Raw genomic sequence first — 21,416 nt, 5'->3', positions numbered from 1 at the left:
TTCTATGTTCAGCTCCCACACATCCAAGGAGACTCTGCATGGGATCTGATAGCTGTGAGAATCCCTTCCAACCTCCCCTCCCCCACCCCCGCATTGTGGTTCTTCTGCTGGAATAGAAGAGACCTCCTGCTCTGCTGAGCTTCAGAGTCAGCCACCCAGTAAGATGATTGGAACAGCTTGCATCTCTCAGTTGTTTGTTTTAGATCATTTGCAAGATGCATTGATTACACTTGTCAAGTTTTTGTGCTGCCTTTAAACAAGTTGGGAGGACTAAAAACATCATTTTGCTTTTAAACAAAACTTGCATTCCTGTGTTCTCACATGACCACAGAAGATGGAGTGGTAGGCATGTGCCTATGTATCAGTCCGGCCCTAATAATAGGTTTACTGTGAACTGTGTTCTTTATGCTCCTGCACTTTCAGGTGTATAGGGTGACTACCTGCTCCTTATTTTGGTCTTGCGCTGTCTGTTGAGGTTTCATAAGGACAGGTTGATGGACTTAACTTCTTTATTCCTCCAAATGTTTCTCTAGGTCCCTCCACCCTTTCTTTTGAGGTAGGTCCATGTTGCCATTTGTCTTAAATATGTCAGTTGTCACTTTGCCATATCTGTTGCTTTAACTTAGTATGCTTTGTTTAGAATTTCTGATGTTGTAATAAACTCTTTCGAATGGAAGCTGAAAATCTCGTGCAGGTGATGCCAGTCAAAATCCACAGTAACTTCACTGAGTGGAGTGGAGTGACTCTGCATTTATACTGATGGTAATGGATTGTAATATGAGCCATGGTCATGTATCGTGCATATTCAGAAAAATATTCCTTCTAATTGCCGTCAGTTTGGGGGAGTTCATTGTTGTTAATGAAAACAACAGTTTCGGGGCAGCAGATTTAATTATCAAAAAGCATTTACAGTCACATCGTGAGCACAGAAAAGCCTGGAATCCAGTTGAGCATGTTCAGCTCTCGTGAATGGGAATAGGATCAGTAGAGCATGCTTAAAGGAGACTATACCCTGTGTGTTCTGCAGGCCCAAACATCTAGGGCCTCCTGAACTGCATTTACCAGAACCTTATTGTGCAAAGCTACAACTTCCTGAAGGGGGACGGGGGCTGGATAGAGGTTGGAGAGAGGCTGTTCTCAGTAGTGATGGATGGCAGAACAAGGAGCAATGGTCTCAAGTTACAGAGGGGGAGGCGTAGGCTGGATATTAGGAAAAAACTATTTCACCAGGAGAGTGGAATGCGTTAGCTAGAGAGGTGATGGAATCTCCATCGCTAGAGGTTTTTAAGTTCCAGCTTGATAAAGTCCTGGCTCTGGTGATCTAGTTAGGGTTGACCCTGCTTTTAGGCCAGGGTCTGGACTCTTTGACCTCCTGAGGTCCTTTCTAGTCCTGGAATTTTTTGAGTCTGTTATTCTAAAGCTTGTTTTGGGTGCAAGCTGTAATTGTGAAGTTACACAAACAGCAACAGAACAGTTTGGTGGAAGATTTTTATCTGTGTAGAACTCCCCAGAGGCATTTGCTAATGTGCCACAAGGATTTAACCTCCAGTGAAATACAATTTGTGTAAGAGCATGACAATAAATGTTCAGCACAAGTTGGTGTGCCTTTAAGATTTTTCCCTTTCTTGCAAATATCACACCTTTCATTATTCTCAAAAAGGAAATAAAACATGAAACTGACAATGGCACCAAACTTTGACTTTTAAAAACTCACTGCCAATAGACTGTGTACATAGGAGTAGTATTCTTGAGTAAACTCTTCGTTCCATAGTGTAGTTTTTTTCTGGTCTAACAGATCTCTTGGTATGAACTTGATTAATTTGGAGGTAGTAGTTAGTGATAGAATTGGAATCTGAGTCTTAATGTGGAGATGCTCATAGCTCTCTGAGCTGCCTGGATATTGAACAGATGTGAATTGATATATGTTCCACCTCCATACACTAGAACCCCTTATGGTTTGTTATGAGTGTTTTTTTTAATACAAACTAGTGTATAGGCCATGTTTGGTCCATGATGTGTCTTTCTAGTATAGCTTTATATACACCCAAAAAAGAGGTACTGATTTCTTGCAGATATTCTGGTTTGATCCATTCTGAATATGACGGTGTAATTTCTGTTTCATGGGTCTGAGACTACAGTCATAGAGATTTGGCTAAAGCTAGGTTCTCCACCTCTGCACAAGATGGATTACATCTCAGGCCCACACCCAGGGGGCAGCAAATGGTATCAACACAACACTTCCCACCCCCACCCCGATCCAGTTTCTCCACCTTTGTCCCTGCTGGGCTGCTCAGGGGGAACCTTCAGGGCATGACTGGGGAACCCAGGGCACCCTGGGAGCTGTAGTTCCTTAGCCAGCTCCCTGCCTAGCAAGCTGGCCCTGAAGGAGGGAACAAACTATCAGCATGCCCTTGGCTGCTAGCAACAGTAAAGGCAGGGGGACAAGGAGGAAGATACATTTCCGCCCCGCCACCCGCAGCAAACAGCATTTGCTGTGCACGGAGAGGGCTGCTGCACAGGTGTGGCGCTGTGAGTGAAGACCGTGAGTGCACAGGGTGTAGGTGACTTTGGCCCAGATCTCATCCTCAGAAGACTGGAATATTTTGGAATATTGTTTTTCACTTATGATATTACAGCAAGATCCCAGAAGGTAATGTCTATTAAACCTTTGTTACTGTATAAATTTTTATATGTTATAACAATCATTTATGAAAACTCTTTCCACTCAAATTTTTTATTATCTTATGCACACTCATTGCATGACTATTTTTGAATGACTTTATGTTTCAAAAAATTGAAGCCCACAGTTACACAAAAAAGTGCACGCGCACAGAGAAATTCCTGGGTATGGGCCTACATCTCAAGAGCGAACTCTTCTAGACCACCTTTCTTCACACTCATGATTATGTAGATTGCCTCCTCTGTGACTGCTGATCAAATACAATCCATGTGACAACTATATGGAGAAGGAATAGCAGGAAAATGTATTCTGCTTTGCATTAGTTGTGAGTTAGATCCTGGAAACGAGAAGAGCCAGCAACATGTAACCAGCAAAGATTCTATAAACCAGATTCAAAACTGTTGAAAAGGCTGTAACAGACTAGGGGAATCTGAGTAATAGGAATGGAAATATTATATAAGATGTGCTTTGTCATAGTTTCCCAGTCTGTTAGCTGTGTCCTACAAAAGCATTTGTTGCTTGTTAACAGAGAAATTACTACATCAAGAAGACCGCTTTATGGTCCAGTCACCCAATATCCCACTTAGTAAACTGAAATAAAATTTAACAAAGCAGGGATTGAAACATCATCATCTTACCATTGGTTAAAACTCCAATAATGGAGCATTTTGTTCTAGTGGAACAGGGTACTCTATATAACACACACTCTTGGCTTGTGAAACTCAGAATATGGAAAAGCCATACGCCAGTGGCATATTTCTGAAACAATATCTAATGGGAGATGATGATCTTGTTTTGCTACAGAGATATATAGAGAAAGGTAAGGATAAGTGTGGATGTGTGACCAAACATCCAAGTACAGCCTCTCAATTGTTCATTTGCAAACTGAATGCATCATTACACAAGAGGGTGCTGTCGTACAACTGGTTTGAAACTTCGTACTGTAATGAGTCTCAGGCTACATTTACACCATGAAAGACATTCAAATTTAAGTCAGTCAGCCTGATTGTGCCAAGTGACTCTTCACTGTAATTACCATTCGCTCAGTTTAGGGAGCATTAATATCGACATAGTATCATTGGAACTGGGTGGGTGTAGCTTCACGTTCAAATTTAACAGTTTGAATGGTTAGCGTGGAAGTGTCATGTCTTTGAATCGAATTCATTAGCCTCCAAGAGGCTGACTGGTGCTGTTGCACCTGGCTCCCAGTCACTCACAGGAGCTGGGAAACTGACCAGCACAACAGCCCTGGTACATTTCCCTGCTCCTGCAAGTGGTGGGGAGCTGGGAGACTTATGGCACTGCTGACCCTGGCTCCCGGCTCCCTGACACTCTTGGGAGCCAGGAAACTGACCAGCACAGCGCCTGGCTTCCTGATGCACCTGTCTCCTAGCTCCATTAAGCCAGGCACAGCAGCACTGTTCAATTTCCTGGCTGCCCCCCAAAGCTGTGGGGGCCTGTGAACCAGGCAGCAGGATGAGTGCTGCCAGCAGTGCCCAGGTGCAGGGCACAGAATGTGGGGCTGAGGGAACTGTGGAATAGGTTCCCACAATGCACTGCTGCAACAGTTGATGTGTGGCTGCTCTAACTAGACTTTGTGGGAAATGAGGATACTAAAAATTTAATTTATAAAACACAGTTATAAATTTAATTTTATTAAATTTGATTTTATCTGGTGCTATAGAGGTAGCCTCAGAGGGTTATCCATGTTAGTCTATAGCTTCACAAATAACAAGCAGTCCTATAGCACCTTAGAGACTGGAAAATTTATTAAGTCATGAGCTTTCATGGGTAAAACCCACTTTCTACCCTGTATGTTTGAGGAAGTGGGTTTTATCCACAAAAACTAATGACCTAATACATTTGTTAGTCTCTAAGGTGCCACAGGACTGCTTATTGTTAACACAATAAAGCATTTCTTGAGGAGGAGGAAAATCAAGGACATACCCTTAAAATGTAGGGTGGGGAATGGTGCTGGGGGTTACATGAAATAGATACAGAATGAATCTGGCCTATAGCTGTAATATTACAAGGGGTTCTAGGTCAAGCTGAGAGAACCAATCCTGGGTAAATTGCTTAAAACTGGGCCACTTACAGCCTAGGCTCGGATTTTCTTCTCAATAAGGCAAACCAAGCCAGCCACAAAAATACCCCTGCCAGCCCTGCTAGCTAGAGAGAAGCTATACAAGCAAACCCACAGATTCTCTAGCTGGTCCTACTGCCCAAACCAGCAACCCTCCTACTCAGGTAAGGGGTTATGAAAACCTATTTCACCGAATCCACACAGATTCTTCGAAGCCCCGAAGGGTCTAGCCACATTCCCAGGTCACTATATACTTACATCTTACCCAAAATCAGGGTGACCGTCCGTTCCATATTTGGGACACCAAAAAGACATCCCTTCTTATTTTTTAAAATGGACTAATTGTCCTGTTTTTGGGCCCTCCCCCAACTGACCTTTTCTGCCAGTAGCTGCTGGCCAGAGAACATGTAGGTCACTTCACCAATCCTCAGGGAAGCCGAGGAAGCATGGGCCACTGCCACGTCCCTGCTGCTTCCCTGGGGCAGGCTGGTGGCTGCCACTTTTCTGGGACGCCAGGGGAGTTCTGGGGCCTGTTGCTTCTTCAGAGCTCAGGGAGGGCTGGCAGCTGCTGCCTTCTTCCTGGCTCCCTGGGGTCTGGTGGAGCTGGGAGGAGCTGCCCCTGCCCCCCAGATTTTCCTGTCCTGTATTTGGGACAGGGAGATATGGTCACCTTCCCCAATATAGCGCACTGTGCCATTCCTTTAGAGTCTAAAATCTAAAGGTTTATTAAGAAAGAAAAAGAAAGACAGAGACAGACTGGGGTGACAGAAAAATTGTTAGTGATATATTACATACCTCAATTAAAGCTATTGATGCGCAATATAGCCGATGGTATATGCTGCTATTCTTAATGGTCACTGAAAATACTTCCTCTTGGGGGATGGTATTCCCCCTGCCCCCCCCCCCCCCGATCACTGCCAGGGACATCTTTATAGACTTCCCTGCGTGGAGGGGATTGGGGAACCCTTTCTTTTTCACATAGGCAATGGAGGAACACTTGATCAGGGTCCACTGTAGCATTCTGCCATTGGCTGCATCCCAGATGACAAACTCCAAATTCCTGAGATGTGTATTTGATGTCTGAGTCTTTTGTTTTAGTCCATCATCCTGGCTGGGAGGAGACCACAGGTCCCATTGTGAATCTAGCTCTAAAACATTTCTAATACAGATATAGAGCCAATATCTATAACTTCACAAACAAACATGACACAGATATACAAATAGCATAAACAGATTCAGGGCATTACCAACTTTTATTAGACACCTTACTTGGCCCACCTGGCACAATATTTGATGCAAACCTAGTAGAGTGATCACAGAAATGGTTTCATAATTACTTTAAAAATCCAGTAACATCACAATAACTTAGAACTTTTTCATTGTTTTTGGTGTATTTGCAGTATGTTGGCTGCATAATCAGTGCATTGTGCTGGAACTGCATCTTAGTAATTGAATGCATTTGGTTCAGTGTTGCCTTTTTCCTCTTAGAGATTTTATTTTTCAGAATCAGAATGAGGTAGTGTATGTACATCTGGCATAGGGAGTATCTCATTTACAAAGGGCATGACAATGATTTCACTGGGGGGAGAGATGTAGATAAAATTTAAGTAGCCCTAACCAGCACTTTGTGCACAAATTTTAGCACTGATTTAAGTAAATTTGTTTGATTAAAGCTGCAAATATATAACTTCTCTAGATCTTTCTCTTGAGGTTTCCCTTTTGTGACCATTTTCTGTAGCTTATTATTTTAGTGCCTTTTGGATTCTTGATGTATTGTTTGCAACTTGAATGTACAGTAAAAACTCTGTTTTAACTGGCATTTTATCATCTGGAATTCTTAAATAGCCGACATTTAAGTTTAAGTGGTGAAATAAAGTTAAGTTTAAGTTAAAAATAAAGTAAATTTTACTTAAGTTTTATATAAACAGTACATGTATGGTGAAAGTTAAAATAAATACAGTATTGCTTAAGTTAAAGTTCAAGTAAATTTTTGTTACATTTTCCATAAGTACAGTACAGTGAAAGTAAATAGAAATAAATACAGGAAATGCAGTGTAAGTTTACACAGAATGATAGAACAATAGAGCTGGAAGAGACCTAAAAAAGCCATCGAGTCCAGCCCCCTTGCTCTAAGCAGGACCAAACTCATCAACTACTGTTGTTGGTAAATAAAGTCCTCTGCATACAATTTTGATTCTTAATATCTAATCTTGTTTTTCTTTAGTGTTATGCATTTCTAGGTGTACCTCTTTATTATCCAGAGTATTTGAACATCTGGCAGCCTCCTAGCAACCTCACTTGGAATGTGGGTGACCTTTGCTCCATTTACTCTGTTTCACACTAGTGTACTACCAGGCTGTAAACTAATCTGGGTTGGGGAAAGAGGTTCTCTCTCTGACCAGAAATTCTGTCCTAGACCTGAGAAACCTTTGTGACAAAAGCTTCATAGCAACAAATACATTTTGGTTTTAATAAATTGGTATATTCTGATTAAAATAGTTTTTAATCAAAAATTTCCTGACCGGCTCCAATCCAGAACCACCAAGTATACTGAATCAGTAATAGGATGGCATCTTGATTTTGTTCAAGATTCACCATATTTATAATGTGCCCTAGTTATCCCAAGATGGAGTGTGGGATCCCAGGTGTGTGAACAGTGCATCCTGATCCTGAGTGTCTGTGTGCAGAGGTTTTGCACATATAAGAACCAGGCCAGTATCCCGGGGTGGGGTCTGGGGCAGAGCTGGGTCTCAAGCAACTCCAAGCATGTTGGACAGTCAATGCCTGTACCAAGAATGATCTTAAGCAGATTACTAGAGCCTGTATGACTCTGTGAAGAAGAATGAAAGAGCTCAGGGCTCAAGTGGTGTCCTCATCCATCCGCTCTGCTGAAGGAGAAGACCCAGGCTGGGACCATCAAATCATGAAATTAAATTCCTGGCTATGCTCGTGGTCTCAGTGTGTGGCCTTTGGCTTTTTTGACACTGAACTGATGTTCCAGGAAAGAGGATTACTATGCTGTGGTGTGCTCCATCTGCCAAATATTAGGAAGAGAATCGTTGGACATTGGATAACTTGATAGGAAGCACTAGAAATTAGATCTTATGGGAATGGTAACAAAAATCCACCTAATGTGCATAGAGACCCATGTAATAAAGACAATGACAAGGAGCTAAATGCTGGAGAAGGGAATAGAACCTATGACTACATTACAGAGGCAGAAAGAAAACCCCAAGGATGGTCTTCAAAATATCTTCAATGCTTGTATGCCACTGCAAGAAATATGGGGAACAAACAGAATGAACTAGAAATCATGGTGTATGAAGAAATTTGACTTAACTGGCATTACAGGGAGGTGGAGAGACAACTCCTTCAATTAGAGTGCTAACAATGAGGGATATAGCTTGTTTTGGAAGGATAGGTATGGGAAAGGAGGGGATATTGCACTGTTGCTGTATGTTGAGTATATGCGTCTTGCTCCCAAATTGAAGAGAGAGTGAACAGCAAACCTACCCAGAGTCTTTGGATGAGACTAAAAAGTTGTGTGGCGGGGGGGGGGGCACAGGAGAGAGTGGTGATTTACAGAACATCAAATTCAGAAGTGGATGAGGCATTCTTCAAGTCGGTAACAAGATTAGCTAACACGTGAGCTAGTATTTATGGGGGATTTTAATTTCATTTATCTGTAGGAAGACTATTACAGCAAAATATAGGGTGCGTCTACACTAGCAAGTACATTTGAAATTAGGATTGGAGGCCCGAGTTCTTTCAAAAGAAGCCACGGAGTGTCTACACTGACACGGCGCTCTTTCAAACTTTGAAAGAGCTCCCCCGTTCTTTTGAAGTTGGTCCTCCGTTTCCAGGATGGAAAAGCTCCCTTTTTCAAAAGGTAATTTTGAAAGAGAGCAAGTGTAGACGCTCTGCAGCTCACTCTTTCGAAAGAGCAGGTCCTCCATGCCCACGATCAGCTGGCAGGCAGCAGTGCCACTCACAGCACAAGCGGAGCTCTATGGCTCCAGTGTCCAGCTGCCTTTCAGCATGCAGACTCCCAGAAGCCCTCAGGCAGGAAGCTGAGAGCGTGCAGGCAACAGGGAGCCCAAGCTGCCTCACGCACTGCTCCCATCCGCGACAACCCGGGGGAAGCTGCAGCACCTTCAGCACCATGGCCAGCAGCCGGAACTCCTGTCCACCCCAGGGGCCATCCAGGGACCGGGGAGAGTCCTCCCAGGAGGGGAAACAGCCCCCCAAGTGTCGTACCCCTCTCCTGGACAGAGGCCAAGCTGCAGGACCTCCTCGCCCTGTGGGAAGACAAGGAGGTCCTGCAGCAAATGGGGGTCCGGATCTGGAATGCTGCGGTGTTTGAGTGCCTGGCCAAGGGCCTTACCAGCTGGGGTCACCCCACCCAGACCCCAGACCAGGTGAGGTCCAAGGTCAAGGAGCTCTGGCAGGCATACTGCCGGGCTTGGGACACGACCGGGCGGTCAGGGGCAGCGCCCACCAGGAGCCCCTACTTTCAAGAACTCGATCACTTCCTTGGGCCCAAGCAGACGGGACCCCAGGCCATATACCTGGACACCACCAACCTCCCAACTGAGCTGGAGGAGACAGGGATGGGGAGAACCAGCCCAGACCACTGGCCACCCACAGGCGCCCCCAACGAATCTAGGACACCAGTGATGACGAGGGCTCGAGCAAGGGGGCCTTTGTCATCTATGTCTCCTCAGGTCCATTCAACCTGGCCCCCTCCAACCACGCCTCACCCGAGTTCCTGGAGGGACCCACAGGTATGTACTATGCACGCCAATGGCTGCGGGGCCAGGGGAGGGGGCATGCATTCCCGCCGGGGTGGCCACAGCCCACCCACAAGGACATCAGCCCCAGGACACGGGTGGGCCAGACGGCCCCACTGCCCTGGCCTCACAGGGCTGACGTGTGGCACACAGTGCCACGGGCCACCAGGCCATGGAGGGACCAAGGAAGGCAGAGGAGAGCCAGCACTCCCACAAGCCAGACGGGGAACCCTGGATGCGATCCCTGCAGGACCGCTGGGGTGGGGTGGGAGGGATGGGGACACTGGAGTTCATGGGGTACCTCACCAGGACTAATGGCCTGTTCCTCTCCCCTTTTTGCCTCCACAGCTCCAGCAGCCAGCAGCTAGACCAGCCCAGCGATGGGCCTGGGGAGCTTGATGGGTGAGGGGGAGCGGCCCAGGCCTTTGACAGGGCCAGCACGGGGCCTCTGCGGGTGCCACCAGGGGACACGGCCCACACAGCTGCCCTCAGGGAGCTGACGGGCGTCATGCGGGAGCAGCTTTCCATGGAGCGGCAGGCATGGGACTGGGTGGCGTCCAACTGGGCCGCCCTCACCCAGGCTGTGGTCAGTCACCTGGCCCCTGCTGCCACTCCATTGCGGGTCTCTCCCACACCCATGCCCCCCGTCCCTTCCCCATCATCTGCCATGCCCCTGTCACCCGTGCATCTCCTCCCCTCCCTCCCAGCGGACCCCCCCCACTCCTACATCCCCCTGCCTCCCCCACAATGGCTGCCCCCAAGGAGGCCAACCTGGAGGCCCTGCTCCCTTCCCACCTTCCCCTGTCCAGCCTCATCTGCCTGGCCCACGCCCTGCTGGCTAGGGCTGGCCAGCTGGAGGCTGAATCCCCTCCCGCCCCCCACCAAGCCCGGCACAGGTGCAGGGACTGCAGCAAGGGGCTAGGGTTGCAAGCTCTCCTAGACTGGTTGGACTAGATGCCTTTGTGCCAAATGGTGTCAGGTCTAGGAGAGTTGTCAGCCACCAGAGGGGCATGAACATGTGGGGGAGGGCCCCAAAACTCAGCACCCTCACTCTAAAAATTGTTCCGGTGACACTGGGTCCAGAACCACTGTGCTAGAGCAATGTATAAAATATTAAAATATCACCCCTTTACCTGGAGGTGAAGGGGTGATCACTAGCAGCTAGCATGCATTTAGCAAGACGAAATCATGCCAAACCAGCTGGCTTTCCTTCTTGGCCAAAGTAACTGGTTTGATGGATGTGGGAATGCAGTAGACATAGTAAACCTGGCCTTTACCAAGGCTTTTGACATGGTCCCACATGACATTGTCATAAGCAAGCTGGAAAAATTTGGGCTTGGTGGAACTGCCATTACGTGGATGCATAATTAGTTTAAAAAGTACAAACGAAGAGTAACTATTAATGGAATGATTTCAGCTCAGAAGGAGGTCTCAGAGTCTTCCAGGGATCCATCCTGGGTCCAGTGATGTTTGACATTTGTTAATGCCCTGTATGTAGGAGTAGAGCAGATTGATCAAATTTGCAGATGACACACATTTAATGGGGGTTAAAAACACTTTGGAGGATAGCGCTACATTCCAAGTGGATCTTGATAAACTGGACTAGAGACATGACAGACAAATGTAAGGTGCTCTGCTTAGAAAACTGCCAAAAAAAAAAAAAAGCCCAAATACAGACTGGGGGTTAAGTGGCTTGACAGCAGCATGAATCTGAGAATTGTGGTGGATCACAACATCAGTAAGCGTCAACAAAGTAACATTGTTTAAAAAAAAAAGTAAATACGATTTTGGATTGCTTTAGTGGAGATATAAGCTGCAAGTTATGGGAGGTGGTAGTACTACTCTGCTCACCTGAAGTACTGCATCCAATTGTGGTTACCAGTGTATAAAAAAGAGGTACAGAAGTTGGAAAATATCCAGAGGTGAGTGACAGCAAGCAAAGGGGTGGAATGCAAGCCTTGCGAATAAAGGCAGAAAGAACTGGCTTTGTTTAGCTTTGGAAAAGATGAGATTGAAGATTTAATTAAATATCTGGAAGGCTGCCATAAAAAGTAGTTAACCATATGTAGCATCTTTACTTTTTGATAGGCATTTCTATGGTTTTTGTATGGCCATGACAAGAAAGAGCTGTCATTGTATGCGGTGTCCAAGCATAACATACCATGCTGAATACCAACTCACTTGACTAGTTCTTACGATGCTTGTCAGATGAAATCCATGATTTTCCATAAACATTTGCATACAATGGACTTACTGGTCCAAATTCTGCTGGTTATAGCCACTGAAATGCACCTGCTGAAAACTATATCTTTGAAGAAGGCCTGTGATATTGTATCTGATGAAGTGGGTCTTTGCCCATGAAACCTTATACTTCAATTATCTGTTAGTCTATAAGGTGCCCCAGGACTTCTCATTGTTTCTGTGGATACAGACTAACATGGCTACCTCTCTGATACTTGTGAACTACTTAACTCAAAATATACATGTGTCATATTTTGAGACCTTAACTAAGACATTAGTGGTGTAGAAGACCAGACCTGGACAAAAACTTTACTGCAAAACTTGTCTGTCACAAGTGAAAGGATTTGTAGATATGTATTTGTTTCAGGACACTGTAACACCAGTAAGGGGCACATTGACCCCCATCAGAATAGCAGTAGTCAAAAAGCTGAGGCACTCAGGGATGGTATGGAATAGTTAAATTTGGGTCCCAGCTCTACTTAATCCAAGACAGAGACTTGAAGTTGAGTTTCCTCCATCCTTGGTGATTACCCTGCCTGATGATCTATTGCCTGCTGTGGGGTGGCTTTGGCTTTGTGTTTTGCTGTAAAAAAAATTCTAACAATTTCAATTTTATTCCAATGCAAAATGAAAACACATCAAAACCATTTTTGTTCAAAATGGAATTTTCTGGCCCCTATAAGCCCCATGTTCGTCACCTGCACAGAGACAATGTCAATTAGGTGTATAGTTTGACTCACCCTGATATAATGCAATATCATATGTTATACAATGGCAACCTGAGGGTAACCCATGTTGTTACTGTACACTACATTCATGTATATTTGGATTCTGTAATGTATGGCATAAAACTGAAATTCAGTTCCTCATTTGTTTAATTCCTATTATAGTTACAGTGTCCAGGTTGCCTACATAACACAGTATTCACTCAAAGCCTTATTTAACTACTATTTAAATGAATCCTACTACTGTACTGTTACATCAGATTTTGTCACGTCTCATCAGCTTTGCTGTTCAAAGGCACAAGAAAAATAAGCCATTAAGAAAACAAAGATTCTGATCAGGCAATGCTCTCATGCTGTAGGAATTACCTGGAAGAAAATAATGGGTATTTAACAAATGGAGCTAGTACATCTTTAACTACAGATACAAATTCTGCAGGAGTTCTATGTCTGTTCTATAAGTTTTTTGGTTTTTTTTCCCCCCTATGCTTGTTCTCACTTATGGAGGAGTCATACAAGTCCAGCTACTATACTGTATTCAGCCTTAATAAATGGAAATGTTACCATAGAAACCTCAGTTTGAGAGAGGTAATTATGATATATAGGAATGCGAAAGAAACCTGTTCTGTCAGCCTGCAGACGGTAGTAGCAGATGAAGTCATTTATCAGTAAGTCACTTAAGCAGGTTATTTATGGAAAATGCAAATCAATTCAGACATTTCACTTTATGAAATTTCTTTGTAATTAAATGAAAAATCAGGGACCAGATTAATTCCTCATGTATTGTTGTACAGGACTAAAAAACTAACGGTCTTTCCTGCTAAATACTTGTTTAACTTTATACTAGTGTAACAATCAAGTCTTGCTTAACAGCTTTCCATAACCATTCAAAATCCTGGTATTGTATAGCAGTGATTATCTTTTCAATGCACTTGGTTTTCAGAGAAGATGCTTGGGTTGCAACACTGTGTTCGCATTTGCTTACCACTGGCACGCTACAAATACCACTTCCTGTTGCTGTACAGATTTTCTCTGTGAAGTTAGTAGAGGTCTTTGACAGGGTATGTATGGTAAATACTATAACACATAGGCGAAACAATGGGATTTGAAATCCTAAGTCATTTAGGTGCTTTTGAAAACTTTACCCAGAGTTTCTACTTGATTTTTAACAATTAACTTTTTTATTCAAATTGCCCACTGGCGTTTAGTTTGGTGCAGGAAGACAGAACTGGGACCTGGAGATCCAGACACCAATGAGGAGCCCTGGAAAACAGTTTATGTGTAAGTCAGGCTGTGTCTAGACTGTGGGGAACTGTTGGCAAAAGATATATAAATTCCGCACTGCAATTTGCATATCTTTTGCTGACAGTTCTGCTGGGAGAGGCTTTTCCAACATTTGGCCCGTCCACATGGGGCCAAAGTTGGAAAAACCCCTTTGTCGAGACATCACTTCTTCCTCATGGAATGAGGCATACAGGGTTATCAACAGAATGCTCCTGACCGGTAGATCTCTTCTGAGAGATCTGCAGTCTGGACGCATGCTCTGTCCACAAAATTCTATCAACAGAAGCCTGCAGTCTAGACATAGCCTTAAATGGGAAAGGGGGTCTTTGTCACAGTTCAACATCTAGTCATTGGAAGGGTGGCCAAGAAGTTCCCAGCCTGAAATTTATTTTTAACATTCTATAATATGACTTTAGTAAATTCTGATGAAAGCAAGAATCTGATTCTCCTTTGACATTCCTGGATGCAAACCATCTTCAGTATTTTCACTGCTGTTTCAAAGCCTATTGAACCATCTCCCAATCTGGGAGAATTTAGTGCATTTCAGATTGCTTTTTCAAGAAGCAAAGAACATGAAACTAACCATAAGTGGGAAAAGTCTTGAGAGTTGTGGGGGAGCTGTTCAGGCATTGGCTTGTATTAGAAGTCAGAATGGAAAATATAGGGTGATATATCAATGAGCAAGATATCAGACTGTAAGAACAACCATATTGGGTCAGACCAGAGGCCCAGTATCCTGCCCTCCAACAGTGGCCAGTACCAGGTGTCTCCGAGGGAATGAACACAACAGGTAATCACCAAGTAATCCCTCTCCCGTTATCCATGCCAGCTTCCAACAAACTTTGGCTGGGGACAGCATTCAAAGAAAAACACAAAGCAGCATGAGACATTTGCTTTTTATTTAATATTCTGCGTTTGTTATGAAAGTGGCATTTGCATAGAACAGATGTTAGATAATGAAATTGTCATTATATTTTGATATTAACCAGAAACACTGTATCCATCCATGGATAAAGTATTCTAAAATAAGACAGTAAACCTCCTTTTAAAAAATATACATAAGACTTAGTGATTTATCACTTTACAAATATAGCATAGTGGAGGAGTAATTCTCACTATATTTCTGTTCAGCTTTGATTATTTAAGTACCTCAGGAGTTCTAACTCTCTCCTTTCTCATTTTAAATGAATAAAGGCTGTGTCTACACTACCTCCCTACTGAGAAGGGAGGATGGTAAGGAGGGTGTTGGGAGTTTATTAATGACGTGCTGTGGTGCATATGCAGCACTTCATTAAGCAAATTCCACCCCTGCAGCAACTCCAAAGTGTTAAACATCAAAGTGCTGGCTTGTGTGTAGCCGTGGCTCACTCGCTGGTACTTCGAAGTCTCTTTACTCCTCAAAACTTTGAGGAGTAAAAGGACTTCTAAGTTGCCCGGACACTTCAAAGTACCTGCGGGTGAGCTGTGGCTAGCCGTGAGCCGGCACTTCGGTGTTGCCCTGGGGGGGGGCACCCTACTTACCATCCTCCTTTCGAAGTAGGGAGGTCGTATAGATGAGCCCAAACAGTAGCATTTTTCACATAATTGAAATAAAACAGAAAAACAACTTTTTTCACTTTTTGTCCTGAATTGCACAGCAGTGCTCCTTTCTATGTTAAATGTTTATACTCTTCCCCAGATATGGTTGCTTTTCACAGGCAGGAGATGATATTCAGTGTGGCAAAAAATATTTTCCTGACTCCTTTCTCTATAGTTCATTTTTTCTCATTTACTCTAATAGACACAGCCCTGTCTATTATTGACTAGACAGGGTGACAGTCTATTACTGCCTTCCATTGTGAACTAGTTTTCAGTGGTTCACTCCATGTAAACACAAGTCTTTATTTTTTTACACTTAACACATGTAATGCAGCAGCAGCAGGGAGCAAAGCGCACTCCATGGTTGCCCCTTGCAGTTAATACCTTCCCTCAGAAGAGCACTGATACTTTATAAGTACAGCTAAAGGCTTCCTCCATAGCATGAAAAGGCATTTTAAACCCCTCTATTTCATCCATGATAAGACGTTGCAGCACACGAGTGCCACAAATAGACACGAGCACGTTTTTTCAGAGTAGCAGAAGTCCTCAGAGCCGCCACACTCATATCGCAAATACAGGTACTCTCCATTTATTTGTGGGAACCTCTGTCTCAATGGTTAACTGGCAAGTAATCCTTATCACTGTGACTATACAGGATAAAGAACTGGTGCTAAACAAGCAAACTGTGCACAAATATTCTATCCCTTGCACCTCCCCAACCCATCTTTTCCAGACCCCTGTGAATACCACTTGCTTGCCCCTAATTTTGAAAGACACTGCCTTATGACTTTTCCTCCACACCAGTACTAGGTGGCTAGCGCTAAGCTGACTGATGCAGGTGCTGGATTGGACATGTGTTAAGGTATGGCAGTTTCTTTTGTTAAATGATTAGCTAGGCAAATGAATGTTGTTTGTTCCAGTGGGGTAAGAATAATAACATTGTTACATTATTTGCCTGAATTTTGGTTCTGTCAGTCAAAACAGTTGAATTGACTCCATGGGCAGCTAAAGGCCATGAGTGACTCATAGGATTCACTTATTTTCAATGTAACAATGCTGCTGAAATCACCAAAGAGGTTATCTGCCCTAAGGCAACAGTAGTTAGTTGAGAGCCCCGGAAGAGGAGAACAAATCTGACAATAATGGGGAACGTATTGGAAAGTGCAGTCAGTAGAGTGGACCAAACCCTTCTGAGGTGCACCTATGAGAATGATGTACTAGACAACAGCTGCTGTCACAGCAGCTGGATAGGTCCCTTTTACTGAAAGAGCCAAAAGTTTTGTGGAGGTCACAGTCCCCTAATAGTTGGGAATGTACTTGCCCAGTCTGGCGTGTGCTGTGAGACACCAATTATTTATTATTAGTTAAAATAAGAAAGACCAGATGTGTACCAGCTTTCCAACATACTGCCAGAGCTTCCAGGAGGACGCTGGTTAATAAGGTTGTTAATAGGCAGATGTTGAGAACTGAGCTCAGGTACAGGCAAGGCAAGCAAAAAGGCACAAGAATTGGCACTAGAATGCCAGGTGTTTATCCACCCTAACCTTTTTCCATTACTGTAAAGCAGTTTGACCAATTCTTGCACTATTTACAATCACATTTGCCATGTATGAGATTAAAATGGCATATGATATCAGTGGGAAGTGATCTAAAACATGCTCAAGTGCCTTCTTCTACCTACAAAGGGTCAGACTAGGAGTAATTTACTGAATCAGGGCCTATATTTGGGGCACAAGGTACTAGAGTGTCAAAACCACCACCAAGCCTATTACAGAGAGCACCAGATTGTTACAGAGCAAGAATAAATATGTAGCTAGGTCTTGCATAATTAATGGCTAAACATAGCATTTGGAACCCAAATATAACCAGATGATTTTATCATACTCTTAGTGCTGGGTAGTGATCTGAGGCAAAAATTAACAATTTTGAAAATGGATAGAAAGGGGACAATAATTGGAGAAAAATTAAACTGTGGAAACTGTTGCTCTGCCTCCAGTTTGGGCTAAGCTTGTTCACTGATTGAGTTCTTCCCTGACATGCTGATACAAATATTAAGAAAATGTAAATTGTAATGATTAATAACATACACTATGGCTCTGTGCAGCTGGGCTGCATTATCTCACATAAGAGCTCCCATAGGTAAAGATGGTGTCAGAATCCCCTGTCTTCATTCTGTATTTATGTGATTTCCATTCTTAGATTAGCTATAACGCCTACCTTATGTGTTCGCAATACAGAATTCTGTCATCGGAAAAGTATGCTGAACTGGTGCAGATCACGGACATGTGGTCTGTGTAGTTCTGTAGTGCTGAATCTCACAATTGCCTTTGGGCAATTCACTGCTTTTTATCTGACTACTGTGTACAATAAACCATGGCTGAAATCCCTCCTTATGTTCAGAGCCAGTACAAAGCCCAGGGCTGGATTAAGAAAGGGGCTTTAAGTTCTGCAGCCCAGGGCACCAGTCTAACCAGGGTCCCCTTAGCCTGGTCCCCTGGGCTGCAGCCATTAAAGCCCCTGTGTTCTGGGCCACCCCTTCCATGTCGGGTTGGGTGGGGGGTGAAGAAGTGGTTCTGCATGCTGCCACTCCTTCTCTCTCCACCCTGTGCTGGAGCTGCATTGCCACGAATGTTGGGAAGCTTTGTCCCTGAACTGCCCTTGTCCAGAGGCTCCACTCTGCATCTCCTATTGGCTGGGAGACATGTTTTCTAGCCAATGGGAGTTGTGGGGGAAGTGCCTGGAAGCAAGCCCAGGGTAGCATAGAGCCACCTGCTCCTCCTACCAAAAGGAAGCTTCACCAGTTGAGTGCCCCACATCCCAATTCCCTGCCCCAGCCCTGAGCCCCCTCCCACACCCTAACTCCTGTCTCTACCCCACACCTTCTGCCCTGAGCCCACACTCCAAATCCCTTGGTCCCAGCCTGCAGCTGCTCCCAACCCCCACTCCAAATGCCTCAGCACAAAGGTGGTTTATAGTACAGCTAAGAATAATTTTATTAATCAATTATAGAGATTTAAGTGGTGCTAAGCAGAAGAATAAGGGGCAAGTGTGCTTACAAACAAAACACACTCTAGTGATTAACATTTGGTTTTAGTGAGTTATAACTTTTGCCTAAGCAGCTTTCTTACTTATTTTGAGTCTCCAGCATCTCTTGCCTTCCCTGGACCAGAAGATGCAACTTTCACACACTCCCAAAAAGTGTCATACTCTTTGTTTCCCAAGTGCTGGACAATTGGAATCTCTTCTGTTCCCCCTGTAGTTCCCAATGCCCATAGTCTTGGTTTCAAGAGCTAGGAAGACTTCCTGGAAGTGCAGATGATATCCTCGGGCAGCAGTGAGCAAATCATGGCCCACAGACTAGATTCAGCTCACTATGCCCCTCCAAGCCACTAATGTCCCTTGGCCCAGCAGGGTGCTCAACTTTGCCTGCTGCTGTGGCAAGCATGTCTCTGTGTGTGCGCCCCTTGTGGAGAGGGGGTGTGTAGGGGGGCTCATGGGCATTTGCACCCACCCCAACGCCATCCTCATAGTTCCCATTGGCCAGTTTCCAGGCAATGGGAGTTACGGGACCTGTTCTTGTGGTTTCGGGAAGCTCGGGGAGACCTGCTGCCTTCTTCCCAAATGGTGTTCAGAGACAAGCTTGCCCCAGCAGCTTGCAGCTTTGAGCAATGTGTGACACTGATGCAGGCAGCCTGTCCAAGCCTCCCACTGGGCCACTGGCTGGAACTGCCTAAAGTAAGTGCCACCTGGATAGTGTACGTACTTGGTAGTCTCTCCTGTACCCAAACTCTCTCCAAGACCCTGCATCCCCTTGCACAGCATCTGCCCCAGGCCACAATCCCTTCCTGCACCCAGACTCCCTCCATGACCCTCTACCCCCTTTATTAAAGTAGTAGAAACATGTGCCCCTGAGTGCTTATGACATTTTTGGAGTGGCCCCTCCCTGCAGAAATTATCATCCATCCCTGTCCTTGAGTGTGTCTACTAAGATGTCACTTATTAGCTTTTCTGCCTTAAATGTAACTGTACTGACAATGTTCTGTGTCTTATAGAGCTTCATCCAGACCAGAAAATCCACATTCCTTTTGTGACATCTCCAGGGTACAATTTAGTTAGAGGGCCTGCTGGGCCCATTTGGCTGGGGGTATCTTTTGGAGTGCTTTGCCATGAGCCACCATGCCTGGTCCTGTTCACACACAGCTGTTAGCATGTAAAATCATTCCCAGCTGAACTGCACGAGCATTGTATCTAACCACTTATGAACTACGTAACAGGCAACACCACCGAAGTTCCAGTCCCTGAAATGGGTGTCTTGTGCTGCCTAGCTCTTTCCTTTTGTGCATTGCACGCTCATAGAACATCCATCATATCAGTAATAGACAATGATATGCACAAGTCTCATTATCTCAAATGGAGCTTCCCAAAGGCTCTCATCCAAACTTGCACGCAGTTTTAGGTAAAGCAATAAACTAAGTCTGACGACCAAAGACAATTTTTAGAGATTGCAAGTAACAAGGCACAAAGGACAGAATTGTTTACAGAGAAAAAAAAACAGATAAAATGCAAATAGCTAACTCAATAAGCTCAATGAAGTCAAAGCAAAAGCTTTTTTCACACCATGCTTTTTGTGGTCTTTACTGTTGAAAGCTTGTCCACCAAGACCCCTGCCACCCTTCAGTGCTGCTTCAGGTGTTGTCTCAGCCCCGCTGCACTCTCCCGTCCTGTGCCCCCTCACTCCTCTGCAGCAGCAGGAAGTGAAGTGCCCTGGGGTGGGGCACTCCACTTCCTTCAGCCACTGAGATGCTGCAGGCGGTGGGCCAGGAGAGGGCTGTGGGCTGGAGCAGAGCAGGCTGCTGGCCCACTCCAGTTCCTGCCATCTGCATAAAGAATGGGGTGGGAGTCAATTGCTGCTGCCACCACACCAGGCCTCTGGCCTAGGTAGTTCCTTGGGATCCCTCCTGTGCATGGGACAGTTGTGTCAGCCACCCTAGGGCCCCAAAAAGGTGGGGTCTGGGATGGCCACCTCAGTTCATTCTGTGGAGGGAATGGCTTCACTTCTGTATTGTCTGGACCCTGATTGTCGCACCATGGATTTAGCATTATTTGAATGGGGAGATACCTGAATCAATCAAGTAGCAGCTTCCACTAAAGGAGGAGGTGCATGGTTTCCCTGTCCCAAGGGGACCCTTCTGCACATCACACATACATATGTGCATATGGCAGTCTTGTGGGTGTCTGAAAGCAGTTTAAAGGAGCCATTTCCACTTAACATTAAACACACTCTGCTCTCTCAGTCTCAATCAAGCTAATGACTTAATGGAAGCAGTTTATTTGCTCCAAGTGGAGGATTCTGACAAATGTTGTAATTCACACTGCCAGACTCATTCCATGCCTGACCTCACACCAATAGCATTTTAAAAATACAGGTTCATTAGCTTGTTCAGAGGGATCCATTGAAATTACAATTATTCTCAAAGAGTTTACCAAATACTAATGGCATTTGGCAAAATAAATGGCTTTGCCATTTGCTGTGTAGCCCTTTGCTGAGAGGAGATAATTGTCTGAGGTATACATTAACTTCTGCCAGTAGCACTCACTGTAGAACAGAAGTGCATTTTTCAAAATCATCGAAGGACAGATGCTCCTCAGAGCCCATGGACTATCAGTGCAATCCCATACAAACCAATGTCTTCTGTCTGTGGTAACTGCCAAACACCTTCTCTATAATAAGAACTAAATTCTTCTTTTGAATATGGGGAGTCTCCTTTTTTTCTCCCCACCACTTGCTCCAGGCTAATTAGATGTTTGCGACTGTGAAGACCCACAGTAGACAAGCACTCTGAGTAATGTAGAATTTCCTGTGTTTCTCATGTTTCTCCCATTAGTTCTATTTATTATCTATTACATAGTTCAATGTTTGCATGAGTTAGCCTTTATTTTCCAGTGGTATTTTCTCTGCCCCACCCCCAACAATTTGCTCTCCAAAGTGATTTACAGACATTGGCCAATACAATTTCACAGTGGCAGCTTGAGTACTG

Source organism: Carettochelys insculpta, chromosome 6 (assembly GCF_033958435.1).
Source record: "Carettochelys insculpta isolate YL-2023 chromosome 6, ASM3395843v1, whole genome shotgun sequence".
Taxonomy (NCBI): domain Eukaryota; kingdom Metazoa; phylum Chordata; order Testudines; family Carettochelyidae; genus Carettochelys; species Carettochelys insculpta.
This window is presented reverse-complemented; position numbering follows the sequence as displayed.